The following is an 18,081-nucleotide window of genomic DNA, read 5'->3' on the forward strand; positions in this document are numbered from 1 at the left end:
ACATATACAGGAGTGGCGCTACATTTATATCCTATTCTATAATCTGTGATATTATATGCCCTGGCGTCCAAAGCTGCTCCCTGGTGCTGTGAAGTTCCAGAGTAATCACATCCTCGATGGGCTGCTATACCATTGGAAATCCTGCTTCCCCCCCCCACCCGCCCCCCACTTCTGTAGAACTCAAGGTCCTCGCCCCAGTGCTGCCAATCCCATAGGCCCATGTTGCACTGCTCCCAAAGCGGAGTACTGCCACAACTCAGGGTCTTCTCCACTGCCGCAAAACACCAGGATCCTCAATTCATTGCAACCAAACCCCAGGTTCTGACCAAAGTTCTGCCAAATCCAAGGACCACCCCAATTGGTACCAAAGGTCAAGGTAGCTACCAGATACCGACCTCCAACTTGATATACCTTGCCTGTGTTTCCTCCACTTTAAAAAAAAAAAGAAAGCAATCAAATGGAAAGAAATAACAAAACTTACAATGATTATCACTACTCATGGCAAAACGCAGAGTAGTGGAATTCAGTCCCCAAAACAGTGGTAAAATTCCCAGAATACCATGCAGGAAAGATTCAATTTAACTTATTCAATCGCCATAAGTTGTTGTTCTGATACATGATATGTGGCATAGCAGCCCTATTGTTATAAGACCAGACACAATCAAACTCTTTGGGAGTAGGACATTGAGAGGTTTGCTCATATATATGAAAATGGTGTGTCCAGCACGCGTTTAGTCCATGATAGTCAAGGCGTCACACACCAGATGACCTATGTTGTTACAGATACAATGCTCGTGAATTAATCAAAATTAGAGAAAGAAAGTGGGTCCTTTCATAGTGGGCATTTCTGATCTTGAGCAAGCATTTCCAATTTACAGAGTTTCCTCAGCAGACAGTAATTCAATTCTGATTGACCTGATGCTGTACTTAACAAAGGGAAATAACTTTGTGTTCTTAAAGAGACACAGTAGAATGATGCATTGTGCATATGTGGTATTGCACATCTGTCCTTATAGAACAGCGCATCATCCAATTTACCATGACCAATGCTTAACATATATCTGTAAACTTGCATTTTATCTTTTTATCTCTGCCCCTATTCTGCAAAAGTTCATGCAGGGGAATGGGACTAATTGGATAGCTCTTTATGGAAAGAGCCAGCACAGGCATGATGGGATGAGTGGCCGCCTTCTGTGCTGTTAGATTCTATGGCCTAGAAATTGGGTTGGGGTGCCAAAGGGGCGCAAAAGTCGCCTGAGCGCAGGATTTAGCGCAGCGTTCGAGGCTTCAGCGATCGTCAGATATTCAGTTTCATTGCCCCTTGAGGGACACGGGGCGAAGCTCGAGGCGCTCCGCGACCCTCTTAGGGCGCTGAAACTGAATATCGCAGCGCAACGTCCCGCAGCGCCATATGCTGCGACACGGCATGCTGCGGTACTGCAGGCCTTCCTCCTACTGTTAAGGGGGAGGTGCCTGCAACAGCGCGAGCCCCGATCGCGAGTGCCGGCAAAAGAGCCCGGCACCAAGGAGAAGTGCCGGGCTCTCGGGAAACAGCCGGCAATGCCGCGGGGGGCTGGTTAGGAGGCTGGGGATGGAGGTGCTGGCAGGCAGCCGCCGAAAAAGGCGGCCGCCCTGCACCTCCACCTTAACTTGCGCCGCTGCTGGCACAGTAAGGCCCCGTGAACCGGGCGCGGGTAGCGAACGGCGCAACTGCGGCGTTCGCTACCAAATATCGCGAACGGGGCGCGAATGGGGCGCTGTGCACACCGATGACGTCATCGGTGGCGGCGCAGCGCAAAAGGCTAATGCCACCATTATCGCCCCAACTCAATATCGCGGGAGGCGCAGCCAGTGGCGCTACAGCCACTGCCTGCCTCTTTAGGCGCTAACAAGTGGCGCTACTCACCCAATTTCTCCCCCTATGATTTTATGAAACGTCGCACTGCAATTTGTGCCACATTTATATCCATAAAAGGTATAATGAAAAATCAAACACTCCAGCAATGCAAATGCTAGAACCAAAATGTCTACAGTCTCCCAACTGACTGCTGTATGAACTATCAGGGGTACAAATTGGTTATGACCCGTTTTTTTGGGTGCACGACCAGTTACACGCCATCAGTGTGTGTCCAAAGTGGGAAACCCAAGGCTGGCCCAAACTTGGGCCTCCGGCCTCGTTCACGTTTTCTGGGCGAGCTGCCAACTCCCCCTGTGCCTCCACAGGCCGCTCGCCCGTTTTAAAGTGACGAATGTCGGGCGGCTTGCCACTCCGGGGGGCGGCAACCGGGGAAGGGACGATCGCACGTACTGTGGAGTTGGGGCCTCAGTCCTGCTCCTCCTGGCCCCACAACAACGGGTTTTGAACATTTTTTCTTACAAGGAAATTTACCTTTTGTCGGCGGCCGTTGCTTAGGCCGCAGTGGCCGCTGAAGAATCCTGAGCAGAGCAGGCCCAGCTCCTGCTCGGCTCATCACAATCCAGTTTCTGCACAGGGGCATAAAACGGGCGTTAAGCACCTCATTTACGCATGTAAAGGGCCTAATGCCTGTTTTAGGTGGCCACCAGGGGTGACTGAAGTATGGCTTGACCTAATGTCAGGGGTCCTTGAGGTGCAGAGCGTTGGTCCTCAAAATCGGCCCTCGTTGTGCCGGCTGGTAAAATGGGGGCAGTGAAGTCCCAATTTCTACCCCACTAGTGTGGTAGCAGTTAAACTTTGTAGTTTTAAAGAGATATGCATCTACACTTTAACAACAGAACTTCGGGTCCCCACGGGTGAGTATGCGCTGGGTACTCAGCGTAGGGCCAACGAAAGTGCCGGTTTTGTGCATGCACTGCGCATGCGCGGGAAACCGGAACTTCCGTTCCCTTAAAGGAAGGGGTTCACAGGTCGAACGCGTGCGCCGGAGAGGCAGCGCGTACGCCTGGAACCTCCGTCTTTTTTGCAGGTTTCTCCGGGAGGGTAAGTCTCCAGGAGCTACGCTTTTAAAAAGCAGTCGCAAGGCCTGCTTTTAACAAGGTAAGTGGTGAATTAAGTAAAATTAAAACATTTTTTCCACAGGTTTATTATTTTTAAATACTTTAAAGAAAGGTAAGTTTATTTTTAGCCCCGTTAGAAAATGTAATTAATTTTTTCAAAAAAATTAATTATTGTTTAAAATAGTTATTTTATGTAATTTAGAGTTATTTTAAAAATGTGATTAAAAAAAAAATTATTTGAAGTTTTAGTGATGTTTTTGGGCTGAATTGTATTCATAGATTTGACAGGTCTTCCTGTCAAATCTATGAATACAGATTCCCTGCTACCATTGGCTCTCCATGGCCCACGTGATCCCAGGGGACGCTTCGAACTAACTGCGCCCCTGGGATACGCAAGCACTGCGCGCCGGAAGTTGGAGCAGGCCCAGGATCGGAATCCCACGCGGGCCCACAGCACAACGGCTGGCGCGCAAGGTAAGTGCAGGTCGGAGGCTTGCACCCGCGGGAAGCTGGGTGGGCGTGTGTGCTGTGAGGAGGATGCCGAGAAACTCCAATATGATTTGGACAGGTTGGGTGATTGGGCAGAACCATGGCAGATGCAACATAACGTGGATAAATGCGACGTTATCCACTTTGGTGGCAAAAACAGGAAGGCAGATTATTATCTGAATGGCAATAGATTGGGAGAAGGGAAAGTGCAACGAGACCTGGGTGTCCTTGTGCACCAGTCGCTGAAGGTAAGCATGCAGGTGCAGCAGGCGGTTAAGAAGGCAAATGGTATGTTGGCCTTCGTAGCGAGAGGGTTTGAGTACAGGAACAAGGATGTCTTGCTGCAGCTGTACAGGGCCTTGGTGAGACCACATCTTGAGTATTGTGTGCAGTTTTTGTCGCCTTATCTGAGGAAGGATGTTCTTGCCATGGAGGGAGTGCAGCGAAGATTCACCAGACTGATACCTGGGATGGCAGGAATGACGTATGAGGAGAGATTGGGTCGATTGGGCTTATACTCGCTGGAGTTTAGAAGAATGAGAGGGGATCTCATTGAAACTTATAAAATTCTGACAGGACTGGACAGACTAGATGCAGGAAGGATGTTCCCGATGGCGGTGGAGTCCAGAACCAGGGGTCACAGTCTAAGGATGATGGGTAAGCCATTTAGGACAGAAATGAGGAGGAATTTCTTCACCCAGAGAGTGGTGAACCTGTGGAATTCTCTACCACGGAAGGCAGTAGAGGCCAATTCATTAAATATATTCAAGAAGGAGTTAGATATATTTCTTAAGGCTAAAGGGATCAAGTGGTATGGGGAGAAAGCAGGGACCGGGTACTGAATTTGGATGATCAGCCATGATCGCATTGAATGGCGGAGCGGGCTCGAGGGGCCGAATGGCCTACTCCTGCTCCTATCTTCTATATTTCTATGGCTGATCATCGACCTCAACTCCACTATCCCGCCCGATCTCCATATCCCTTGATTCCCCTAGGGTCCAAAAATCTATTGACCCCAGCCTTGAATATACTCAAAGACTCAGCATTCACAGCCCTCTGGGGCAGAGAATTCCAAAGATTCACTCCTGCTCCTATCTTCTATGTTTCTATGTTTCTATAAGCCTCCGACCCGAATTTCTGGGCCATTGTGTTTTACATGTTATAATATTCCTGTCCTTCTAAAACACCACATACTTTAACTTACCTTGAGCGGTGTCATGGGAGAGTTGCTAGTATGTAGCAATGAAGATTGATTCCTGGGATGAGAGGAGAGAGTGTGTAGAATGGGCCTACACTCTGTGGAGTTTAGAAGAATGAGAGGTGATCTCATTGAAACATGTCAGAGCCTGAGAGGGCTTGACAAGGTAGCTGCTGAGCGGATGTTGCCCCTGGCTGGAGACTCTAGAACCAGTCTCAGAATAAGGGGTCGGCCATTTAACACTGAGATGAGGAGAAATTTCTTCACTCAGAGGGTGGTGAATCTTTGGAATTCTCTACCCCAGAGGGCCGTTGAGTATATTCAAGGCTGAGACAAGATAGATTTTTCGGCTCTAAAGGAATCAAGGGATATGGGGATCAGGTGGGAAAGTGGAGATGAGGTAAAAGATCAGCCATGATCTTATTGAATGGGGGAGCAGGCTAAGGGACTGTATAGCCTACTCCTGCTCCTATTTCGTAAGTTCTTATATATATATATAATAAAAATATGGATTCTAGTACACAGTGTTTGTCCTTCACACTTATAGGTGTCAATTCTGTATATGTTAATTTCTGTTTCACACTTATTCTTGAGCGGCTAAAATTACATGTGCATAAAACAGCAACAAATCATGGTATCCAGATGGTCAAAACGGAAAATGTAGTGAACAAAATCTACTTGTAAGGGTGTACGAAATTAACCATCATGAAATCAATCAAGAATGAGCAGGCAGGTAACGACCAATAAAAGGAGTAGTGGAATCAATGAAATTGCTCTAAGTACTGAGCTGAGGACTTACTGCTAGAAATAGTGCTTGTAACATAAAACATTAGATATGACAACGTTGATAAGAACCTTTTTAAACGCGCCTATAAAATAGTATTTTGTGGGTATGAAATGCAATTTAAAATGTTTTCCATTAAAGTCTATGTGAGGAGCCGGTGCCTCACCTTAATGTAGTTTGGTTCTCAGACGTGTCACTGTAGGAGCAAAATAATCAATAAGGCTGCAGTGGCAATTTAGCAGCATCCAATTATGAAAAATGATTCACAGAACTGATGTTGTTTTCATTGCAGAAATTAAAGTCGAGACACGGCCTAATCCAGGCTTGTAAAGTGCTGAGAGGCATGGATAATGTAGATGTAAGCAGGCTATTTAACTAGAACTGTGAACAATGAACTAGAGGAGAAGCAGGTTAAAATTAACAACTCTTGCACAGGACGAGATTAAAAGGAAATATTCTCTTCACAGAGCAGTGGCTGTTTGAATTGATTCCCAACGAAAGCACTGAGTGTTGAGTTGAGCACGTTCCTGAGCCGTTTGGACTGTAGAAACAGCACGCCAAAGAAAGCAACTGGTCAACAATGCCTAATGTAATTTAGCGATGGGGCATTGCTTGACTTAGAAAAGGAATACAGTTATGAAAGAATTTACTAAGGATAGCAGTTTCAGTAGACATAAGTTCGAAATAATTGAATTTGCTTCTGCAGAGAGACGCAATGGAGGGATTTGGTGAGAAGGTGGTTTATGTGGACCAATTATTTTACAATTACAAATAATGCAAGGGTAGAATTAGATTGGATGCTGGGCAGTTCTTCTTTTCCCAGCGAATAGTCGACGTGCCTAACAGGTTGCTGGCTCATGTGGTGAATGCTTATTCGCTGAATCCCTGTTTCTGGCTGAGCCGGAGATCACCTTGTACAAGAGGTAGGTATCCTGTAACATAAAGCAAGGACAATGTGATCCCCTGCAGTAGTTTCAATCATCTAAGGGGGTCGGAGAGGAATATTCCACTTTGTTTTCGCCCCTAATTGGCCCGTGTCAGCCGTGGCTCAGTTGGTAGCACCTTTGTCTTTGAGTCAGAAGGTTGTGGGTTCATAGTCCCATGCCAGAGACTTGAGCACGAAAATCCAGGCTGATACTCCAGTGCAGTGCTGAGGGAGTGCTGCACTGTCAGAGGTGCCGTCTTTGGTGTGAAACGTTAAACCGAGGCCCCGTCTGCTCTCTCAGGTGGACATAAAAGATCCCATGGCACTATTTTGAAGAAGAGCAGGGGAGTTATCCCTCAATCAACATCACTAAAAAAAAAACAGATTATCTGGTCATTATCACATTACTGTTTGTGGGAGCTTGCTGTGCGCAAACTGGCTACGGCGTTTCCCACATTATAACAGTGACTACACTTAAAAAAAAAAAGTACTTCATGGGCTATAAAACAATTTGGACGTCCGGTGGTCGTGAAACGTGCAAGCCTTTCTAATCGATCTGTTTTTTAAAAAAATGTGGATTTTTGCATCTCCCAAGGGATCACATGACTGCGGGTGGATGTGAAGTGTATGGATTGTGATGTATAATGCATCACAACTGTGTGGAGCAGGCTGGATGGACCACTGGTTCTTTTCCTGTCCACCCTTTTTCATATGCTCGTATGTAATGGAATGGAGACGGGACTGAGATCTGTTTCGAAATGGCAAGCTTGTTTTGGTTAATGGCCTATTCCTGTTCCTAAAACTTCATGTTACCACACCGCGTTTCCTTCTTAGCACAATGTTGGTTCCAAAGTATGAACCAGAGCATCAACATTTTATTTCTCCTCAGATAAAGCTTTGTTACCAAAATGGGGCATTCCTTTAGTCCTATTGTCTCCAGGAGGAAGTGTTTTGCAGGGTACTGAACTTGGATGATCAGGCCATGATCGCATTGAATGGCGGAGCAGGCTCGATGGGCCGAATGGCCTACTCCTGCTCCTAACTTCTATGTTTCTATGTTTTAAGCCTTTCTCTCAGTTGATGACCGTGTCTTAAATTATGATGACCTGCATATGATAGAGTAATGATGCGTTGTTTTTCTGCCTCTTCTGCATTGCATGTGGTTACAAAACATAAGGACAATCGTCCTTTAAAAGTTTTCAATAGACACATATGGCTAAAAAATACTATTGTCAGTATTAGTGAGCAAACATCTAATGTGTTTGTATTGTATTTATTTATCCACTTTTTTCAAAGTGATGGTAACCCAACTATGTTAAATAGGTTAAATAAGAACATAACATCAGAACATAAACAGGTCCACTTAATAGCAGACAGGGGAATGTCATCCGAGTATGTTAAATGTTTGTCCGCTAACTGTACCCACAGTAACTACTAGCCCATATCTTTTTTTTAAAAAACTTGCACGTAAACAATGCCATTGCTTGACTACAAAATTTCATTTCACATTTTCTTAATGATTTTGTTAGCCCTAATGGATACCTAAAGTAGCAAATAATCTATTGTTAATAGCAGCATTTATTTTCACTCTAGAAAAATCTAGCTGGTGACCTGCATTGCACTAAACCCAATTGATCCTCGCATTTACAGAAAGGGATGATGCAGCAATTGCTCGCATGTCTTTCTCAAAGTAACACGCAGGCATGAACTCACTCTACTTACAATATATCATTTAATTCTGCTGGAATTGGAGGTTATTGCTAAGATTAAAATAAAATAATAGCTGTGAAATGTCTCAATTTTCAGAGCAAACCTGTCACGTCTCATACATTGAAGTGACTTGAATTTTTATTTTTAACTCAATTTACCAGATACCCAATCTCGTCTTTACAGAGTCCCCCGAGTGCCCTACAATGGATCAAAGGCTCTTTTAATTTCTTTCCTTCACAGTTCTTACCTTTGGTATCGAGTTGAATTTGTCAAGCCTGTGGAAATGGTCAACTAGCCTTCCATTCTAATCAACTCTCAGCTATCCTTTGATGTTACGTTTCTATAAAATAGAATTTCATACTTTCAAAAGGACATTCTTTCCTAAAAGCTCGCAGTGCCTAAAGTGCTGCTGTCATATTGTGAACGTGTTTTCTTGAGACCATGCCACTCCTGCTGTGGCAACTGTTTCAGGTTTATAAAACTGTTTGCCAAAATTATATTGCTACAGTCTGATGCCAGTACTGCTATTATAATCTCTTTTCCTCACAAGATTAAATGGGTTGGGTGAAGTCCAAGGTAGACCAGATTGTGTGTCATCTGTGGAAGGAATAGGTTGCATAATCCTCACTTATTCCATGCCGCCTTATATTTTGAGATGACCTCACTGTAGGTTTTAAGGTTGTCAAGGGAGTTGAGAAAATGTATCCAGGAGTTTTCCATACAAGGCAGTAGAGTTATAGAATAGGTTTGTAGGGAAGCCCACTGAAACACACAGTATTAATGAGTTCAAAAATGATCTAGATGTGTTTTTGGATAGAGAAATAATTGAGGGATACGGTGAATAAAAAGATAGATGGGGTAGGGTAGTGTTTCGAAGGAATGTCCTGCTTGTTGGTAGAGTTTGCGGGGAGGGAGAGGCTGTCAATGTAACCTTCATGAGTTGTTGCAGAGTATATTGTATATACATCAGCCATAATATGCCGATGATGGAGGGGATGGATATTGAGTCCATGGCATGGGCAACAAGCAAGTGAAGTGCTCTGCCCAGGATGGTGCTGAACTTCTTGAGCGTTGTTGAGGCTGCTCCCATCTTGGTGAATGGTAAGTATCCTATCACACTCCTGACTTGAGCCTTGTAGATGGTGGAAAAGCTTTGAGGAGTCAGGAGGTGGGCCAGTCATCGCAGCAAACTCTGTCTCTGCCCTGAAACCCTCAACCATGCTTTTGTCACCTCGACGCTCGGCTATTTCAATAATCTCCATTCTGTCTTTCAGAATTCCCCGAAGCATAAACTGTAACTTGACCAAAACTCAGCTGCCTGAATCCAATCTCTCATCCCCCTCCTCCTCTATCAACCCATCTTTATCAATATCCATTGGCTATGTGTCCCCACAAACATCAAATTTATTCTAATCCACCAGTTGCTCCACAGCCTCATCTTGTTTCACCTTAGCAACTGCCCCAGCTCACGTGCAAGCTGCGCCTTCCACCCTTTTAGTTCTGACTTCCTTTACATCTCCTCCTCCTTCTTTCCACTCCACATTCAGTCCTTTTCCCTGACTGCCTCCGCTTTGTACCCTGTTCACTCCTTCTAAAGCTTCCTCAAAACTTACCCCTTTTACAATGCTTTGATCACTTTCCCCATACTCCTCTCTTCACTGCATGGTGTCCATTTTCACCTCTGTGGAGTATTGTGGGATATTGTATTATATTAAGAATGCTATATAAATGCAGGTTGCTATGTACTCGAACGTACTCCTATTCATAAGGTAACATAGCAAAGTGTTGTAAAGCCTTGTATCCTCATCCATGCCTTTGTTGCCACGAGACTCGACTATTCCAACACTCTCCTGGCCGGCCTCCCATCTTGTACCCTCCGTAAACTTGAGGTGATCCAAAACTCTGCTGCCCGTGTCCTAACTCGTACCAAGTCCCCTTCACCCATCACCCCTGTGCTCACTGACCTACATTGGCTCCCGGTCTGGCAACACCTCGATTTTAAAATTCTCATCCTTGTTTTCAAATGCCTCCACGGCCTTGCCCCTCCCTATCTCTGTAACCTCCTCCAGCCCCACAACCCTTCAAATTCTCTGCACTCCTCCAATTCTGGCCTCTTGCGCATCTCCGATTTTCATCGATCCACCATTGGTGACTGTGCCTTCAGCTGCCTCGGCCCTAACCTCAGGAATTCCCATCCTTAAACCGCTCTGCCTCTCTACCTCTCTCCTGCTTTACTACGCTCCTTAAGACCTACCTCTCCTGGTATCTCCTTACGTGGCTCGGTGTCGAATTTTGTTTGGTAACGCTCCTTGCAACGTTTTACTACATTAAAGGTGCTATATAAATGCAAGCTGTTATTGTATCTTAAAGGGCCCTTGACTTTTCATGGATTGAATGCAGGACTAGATCTAGAGCTAATTCTAAAATGCAGAGCTGGTACAAATGAAAAGAACTCTATGGCCTATTATAGTTCTGCTCATCTCATTAGAGCTTCACTTTATACTTAGTTGACAGAATTCCTGTTCTGATTGGTTGAAGCTTTTCTTGGCTCCACTACCTCAGCAAACCCAGTGTCCTTAGTATTGTAAAGCTTCGCTTCACAGAGGACCACCAGCAGCTGTGTTCTGAGCAGGACAGACTCTATTTATTAGGTCCCTCTCTTGCTGCCATTGATGCGATGGCCTCTCATCCAGAGTATTACTCAATAATCAGACTGGAGTCTAGAACCAGGGGTCGCAGTCTCAGAATAAGGGGTCAGCCATTTAGGACTGAGATGGGGAGAAATTTCATCACTCAGAGGGTGGTGAGTCTTTGGAATTCTCTACCCTAGAGGGCTGTGGATGCTCAGTCGTTGAGTATATTCAAGACAGAGAGCGATAGATTTTCGGACTCTAAGGGAATCGAGGGATATGGGGATAGTGCGGGAAGGTGGAGTTGAGGTAGAAGATCAGCCATGATCATATTGAATGGTGGAGCAGGCTCGAAGGGCTGAATGGCCTACCCCTGCTCCTATTTCTTAGGTTCTTATCACGCACAGCTGTTGAATCGATTATCACCCTGCTTCCTCCGAGTATGATAAAGATGGAACAAGATAGAGTCAAGTAGAAACCTCAGGCCTAGCAAGTTAATAATTTGGTCACTGGTTCGACCGTTGGTTCTATCGATGCATGGCAAAGTATTTGAGCAGACTGGTATCAACCTACGTTGGTGTGGTCTATGGAACGCCGCCGGCATATTCTAGGACTCTGGAATATATTCCCCTCCATTCTCTGATGTTACCAAAAAGTAGTTGGCACATGTACAGAGAGGTGAAACTTTAGGAAACAGAAAAATACACCCACCTGTGTCTTCCTGTGGCCCTGATTTCTCGTTCTTGATTCCTGCTCTTTTGTTGCTGGTTCCTCGCGAGGATAACCAAAAAATTAATCTTCACTGGCAACACATGACTTAGTGTGTGTTGTTCCTAGTCTGTCAACTTCTATCACCCAATTTAGCTAGAGATAATTTAAGGGCCTAAGTCCCTGTCTTCAGTAATTATCGAGAAAAAGTGGTGTTATGTTGGAAGAAAGTGCTAGCAGACTTTTCATCCATGAGGACTTGGAACTCGTTGCCGACGGAAGTGGTGGAAGCGGAGACACTCAATGTTTTCAAGGGGAGACTGGATAGGCACTTGAGGGAAATAAACTTGCAGGGCTACGGGGATAGAGCGGGGGAATGGGGCTGACTGGATTGCTCTGCAGAGAGCCGTCACGGAGACGATGGGCTGAATGGCCTCCTTCGGTGCCGTTTTGACTCTATGCTGCTGTGAGGAATCCTAACCCCCCCATTCATGGATTAATGAACATTAGTAAAAAGTTTTTTTTTAATTAAAAGGGGATTTTTGCTTGCGGAGGTCAACAATGGGGAGCTTGTGTGGCATTTAGTGTGCGTTCAGGATTATACTCCAGCTCAATCCAGGCATTAGTTGGTGTATCAAAGGGTGGGATTTTGAGGTATCACATGACAGAGACAGAATTGAATGTTACAGAGAAGTTTCTACCTAAGAGAATTGGTCGATAGCAGTTCAGTATATCGAAAATGCAACAAGGGAGGAGGGAGTGCACTAAGGATTGTGTCCCAATATTTCAGACTGAAGAAACAGATATTGGTATAATGGTGCTACATGTATCTTCATTGCAACTTTTCTTGTCTTTCTCTAGCTTATCAATACTAATAAGAAAGAAAGAAAGACTTGCATTTCTATCGTGCCTTTTATGACCTCAGGAAGTCCCAAAGCACTTGACAATCGATGAAGTACTTTTTGAAGTGTAGTCACTGTTGTAATGTAGGAAGCGTGTAGTATGGACAGTGCTCCTCTGAGATGTCCTCTCTTGTTCCTCCCAAGCTGCAAATATGCCCTCTTCTATTTAATTCTTCCTCTCTGCATCCTCACTTGGTTGGCCTCCAGGTCGGCCTCCCACGTTCTACCCTCCGTAAACTTGAGCTCATCCAAAACTTGGCTGCCCCGTGTCCAAACTCACAACAAGTCCCGTTCACCCATCACCCCTGTGCTCACTGACCTACACTGGCTCCCAGTCCAGCAACGGCTCGATTTTAAAAATCTCATCCTTGTTTTCAAATCCCTCCATAGCCTCGCCCCTCCCTACCTCTGTAATCTCCTCCAGCCCCACAACCCTCCGAGATCTCTGCGCTCCTCTAATTCTAGTCTCTTGAGCATCCCCAATTTTAATCACTACACCGCTGGTTATCGTGCCTTCAGCTGCCAAAGCTCTAAGCTCTGGAATTCCCTCCCTAACCTCTCCGCCTGTCTAGCTCGCTCTCCTCCTTTAAGACGCTCCTTAAAACCTACCTCCACCTGTCCTAATATCTCCTTATGCGACTTGGTGTCAAATTTTGTTTTATAACGCTCCTGTGAAGCTATGTTAATGGCACTATATAAATACAAGTTGTTGTTGTTGTTGAATCAATACTCATCGTGCAGCCTCCAAACTCATTCCTTTCCTGGGCCTCAAAACCGTGGAACTCATTGCTTCCCTGAGCCTTTTCTTTCACCTACAACCTGTAAGCCTTTAAAACAGAAGCTTAGCATTGTCTAACCACTGCTCTGATTCACCTCGTTATTGTATTATTTTCAGACTGAGCACATCCTCCATTTGGGGCCTTTGCCTTACTTTCTCAATAGTAATTAAAAATAAGATACATAACAATAAAACATGCTTCAATTAGCTTTAATTAGATTGCATGTTAATAGTTTTGTACTAAAATTCCTCCACTCAGTGTAAGTGCAGGAAAAAGATGACTGCAGCCACTTATATGCCTCAGTTTTATTCCTTGTTGTACTTTCATTTACTTCAAAAGCTTAATTGCTCAACAAGAAAAAAAATCCATTTTGATAATGAGCTGAAGGAACGGCCATTTCACACTGTAAGTGCGATGCCCCTGTATTTCAGACACAAGAAACAGACATTTGTGTAATGACAGTATGCACAAGGGGATCATCAACCTATCAGTCAACCAGTGAAAATGGTCTCCAAACCACCATAAATTACCTCGCATGACAACCATTATTGGAGAATAAGGTTAAAGTTCAATTAAGAGGACGATTGACTAGAAACAATGCCATTTCTCTGCAGTGCTTGGGTTAAGTCAGAAACAATTCAGACTGTATTCTTTTTATTTCATTCACAATTTGTTTCTGCTTCCAACAGTGGTTTAAATATATATATAAATATATAGAGATATATATAGATATATCCTAGGTCCTAGGCCCAACCATCTTTAACTGCTTCATCAGTGACCTTCCCGCCAACATAAGGTCAGAAATGGGGATGTTCGCTGATGACTGCACAGTGTTCAGTGTCATTTGCAACTCCTCAGATAATGAAGCAGTCCATGCCCGCATGCAACAAGACCTGGGCGATGTTCGGGCTTAGGCTGATAAGTGGCAGGTAACATTCGCGCCACACAAGTGCCAGGCAATCACTATCTCCAACAAGCGAACGTCTAACCACCGCCCCTTGACATTCAATGCTTTTACCATGGCCGAATCCCCCACCATCAACATTCTGGGGGTCACTATTGACCAGAAACTTAACTGGACCAGCCATATAAATACTGTGGCAACAACAGCAGGTCAGAGACTAGGTATTCTGCGGCAAGTGTCTCACCGCCTGACTCCCCAAAGCCTTTCCACCATCTACAAGGCACAAGTCAGGAGTGTGATGGAATACTCTCCACCTGCCTGAATGAATGCAGCTCCAACAACACTCAAGAAGCTCCACACCATCCAGGACAAAGCAGCCCATTTGATTGGCACCCCATCCACCACCGTAAACATTTACACCCTCCACCACCGGCGTACCGTGGCTGCAGTGTGTACCATCTACAAGATGCACTGCAGCAACTCGCCAAGGCTTCTTCGGCAGCACCTCCCAAACCCGCGACCTCTTCTACCTAGAAGGACAAGGGCAGCAGGAGCATGGGAACACCACCACCTCCAAGTTCCCCTCCAAGTCATACACCATCCTGACTTAGAAGTATATCGTCGATCCTTCATCGTCGCTGGGTCAAAATCCTGGAACTCCCTCCCTAACTGCACTGTGGGAGTACCTTCACCACACGGACTGCAGCGGTTCAATAAGTCAGCTCACCACCACCTTCTCAAGGGCAATTAGGGATGGGCAATAAATGCTGGCCTTGCCAGCGACGCCCACATCCCATAAACAAATAAAAAATATATAGATATATAGGTAGAGATATATGGGTAGATATAGGATGGTATCATTATTTCATGCTAAGTACTGTAATCATTTGCATTGTTTTGTGTCAGTGGGTTTTTAGTAAAAAAAAAATTTGTATCTATTTTTCCATGTCCACTCAATTTGAGTTCCGGGGGATGAGAATTTCCTTGGAGCTGCTCCCGCTCTGCCGGTGTGACTTTGCCGAAAGTGCGGTGAAAATCCCATTTATGCACGTAAAGAGTTTTTCTGCCTTTTGATTGAATTAAAAATGAGAGATGTAAAACAGGCGGATGATTCACACGAAGTCACGGTCTACCCCACAGTGTTTTACTCATCTTATTCTTATGCTGCAGTGTTGTTACCACGCAAGCAATGAACATTTGTTCATAATCCAAGGATGAACTCTTCATTTTTCACATCATTTTGTACTTGGTAAAAGACACTTGTATTGATCGGTTTTAAAACCCGCTAAATACAATACATTGCTTCCACAGTTTTTTGACAGTCTAAGAAACTGTCGAGGTTATTTAACAAATTAGACCTCCCAGTGCAGGTCCTTGCCTGCTATTCAGTCACGTCCCCCCCCCCCCCCCATGATTTCTGGTTCATTAGTTAATAAGCTCAAGTGGAAAAATAAGTAACTCAGGACTACAGCAAATTGGACACTGGCCTTTTCCCACTGGGACCTGGGTTCAAATACATCCCTGCACTGATCGGAAGAACTTCGGGAAGGGCATCGGAGCCCAACCTGCATTTTTAAAGAGGACCCCGCCGGCTAAAGGCTTGTTGCCTGCAATTTAAAATGGCATGTTGGTCAGATCGGGGCGGGAAAGGAGGGGGTAAATCCACCACTCCATTTTAATTACCCCCATGCTTGGTTTCCTCCAGGCAGTGGGAGTTAAAATAGAAGCCAGTGCATCTAGAATGGCAGATTTTCTGACACATCTCCCTTGTGTCCATTGATTCTATTGGTTCCCGTCTGAACTTAACTGGTTTTATTTAATTACATGGTTGACTCTTAACTGTCCTCTGAAGTGGCCAATCAAGCCATTCAGTTGCAACAAACTGTACCACCACTTTCTCAAGGCATGAGTACACCATCACCTCCAAGACTTCTTCGGCAGCACCTCCCAAACCCGCGACCTCTTCCACCTAGAAGGACAAGGGCAGCAGGCACATGGGAACACCACCACCTCCAAGTTCCCCTCCAAGTCACACACCATCCTGACTTAGAAGTATATCGCCGATCCTTCATCGTCGCTGGGTCAAAATCCTGGAACTCCCTCCCTAACAGCACTGTGGGAGCACCTTCACCACATGGACTGCAGCGATTCAACCTTCACCAGGGCAATTAGGGAGGGGCAATATATGCCGGCCCTGACAGCAAACCCGGCCTCCCAGGCTTCCCGACCGCCTCGGAGCCCCCCGCCCCCTGCCCCCACCCCCCGCCCCCAACCCACCTTCCTGCTCAAAATTCCGGCTTAAGTGTCCAAATGCGGTAATGGAGCAGAGGGCTCTAGGGGTACCGATGCAAAAAATCACTAAAAGTAGCAACGCAGGTTAATAAGGCCATGAAAATACAAACCGAGCACTGGGGGTCATTTCTTGAGGGATTGAATTGAAAAGCAGAGAAGTTACGTTAAACTTGTATAGAACCTTGGCTAGACCACACTGCATAATATAAAAAGGATGTAGAGGCACTGGGGAAGCTGCCAAAAAGATTTACTAAAATGATACCAGAACTGAGAGGTTATACCCACCAGGAAAGATTGAACAGGCTGGGGCCCTTTTCTCTAGAAAAGAGAAGTCTGAGGGGTGACCTGATCGAGGCAGTTCAGAGACGATTCACTAGGTTAATTCCAGAGATGAGGGGGTTGACTTATGAGGAAAGGGTGAGCAGGTTGGGCCTATACTCATTGGAATTTAGAAGAATGAGAGGTGATCTTATTGCAACATATAAGATACTGAGGGGGCTCGACAAGGTAGATGCAGAGAGAATGTTTCCCCCTAGTGGGGAAATCTAGAACTCGGGGGCACAGTTTCAGAATAAAGGGTCGCCCTTTTAGAACTGAGATGAGGAGGAATTTCTTCTCTCCGAGGGTCGTAAATCTGTGGAATTCTCTGCCGCAGAGCGCTGTGGAGGCTGGGTCATTAAATACATTTAAAGCGGAGATAGACAGATTTTTGCAAGATAAGGGAGTGAAGGGTTATGGGGACAGTGTGGGAAGTGGCTTTGAGCCCAAGATCAGCCATGATCTTATTGAATGTGGAGAAGGCTCGAGGGGCCAAGTGGCCTATCCCTGCTCCTATTTCTTATGTTCTTATGTTCATATGTTAAGATTCTGAAATGGATTGATAGGGTAAACGTAGAGAAGATGTTTCCATTTGTAGGCGAGACCAGAACTCAGAGCCATAAATATAAAATAGTCACTAATAAATCCAATAAGGAATTCAGGAGAAGCCTCCTTACCCAGAGAGTGGTGAGAATACGGAACTCGCTACCACAGGGAGTAGTTGAGGTGACTAGTATGGTTGCATTTAAGGCAAAGCAAGATTAGCACATGAGGGAGAAAGGAATAGAAGGATATGTTGATGGGGTTAGATGAAGAAGGGTGGGAGGAGGCTCGTGTGGAGCATAAACACCGGTTATGGACCTGTTGGGCAGAATGGCCTGTTTCTGTGTTATAAATACTATTTAATACTATGTAACTGTCAAAAATTAATACTCTACATATAAGAGAATGAGTCACTAATAAACCTAAGATATCAGAGCACTAACCACCCTCTAGTGAGCTTGTGATTCATGTCCTACCTCCCCTTAAGTGGTCTGAGAAATAGTTTTCCATCTGAAGCAGTAATGCATTATGGTTCCCTCTCCCTGAATAAATCATCACTCTTAAAACGATTCAGCACCTGGCTCTGTTTTTTATTTGAAATGCCAAAAGCTTCAGTAAGTAGGGCGTGAGTTAGCACAGCACCACCAGTTGTACAAACGACTACGTTTATCGCACATTCTGTCATTTGGTGCCCAAGTTGTGCAATTTTACATTTTAAAAAACTCAGAGGTAGTGAAAATTATTGTGTCTGAGCCGATATGAGAGATGACAACTGAGTTGCCCTGGCTATTAGTTCCTCCGATCCAATCCCAGATACAAGCAGTGGGCTTGATTTAATGTAAGGGGAGATCTTAAAAGTTTCTCAAGACTCGAATCAGCTGCAACATTCTTTAATGGGATGGAGATGAAGATGCAAAAATAAA

This window comes from Somniosus microcephalus, chromosome 5, assembly GCF_052327205.1.
Source record: "Somniosus microcephalus isolate GS21.2 chromosome 5, FLI_Smic_1.0, whole genome shotgun sequence".
NCBI classification, from domain to species: domain Eukaryota; kingdom Metazoa; phylum Chordata; class Chondrichthyes; order Squaliformes; family Somniosidae; genus Somniosus; species Somniosus microcephalus.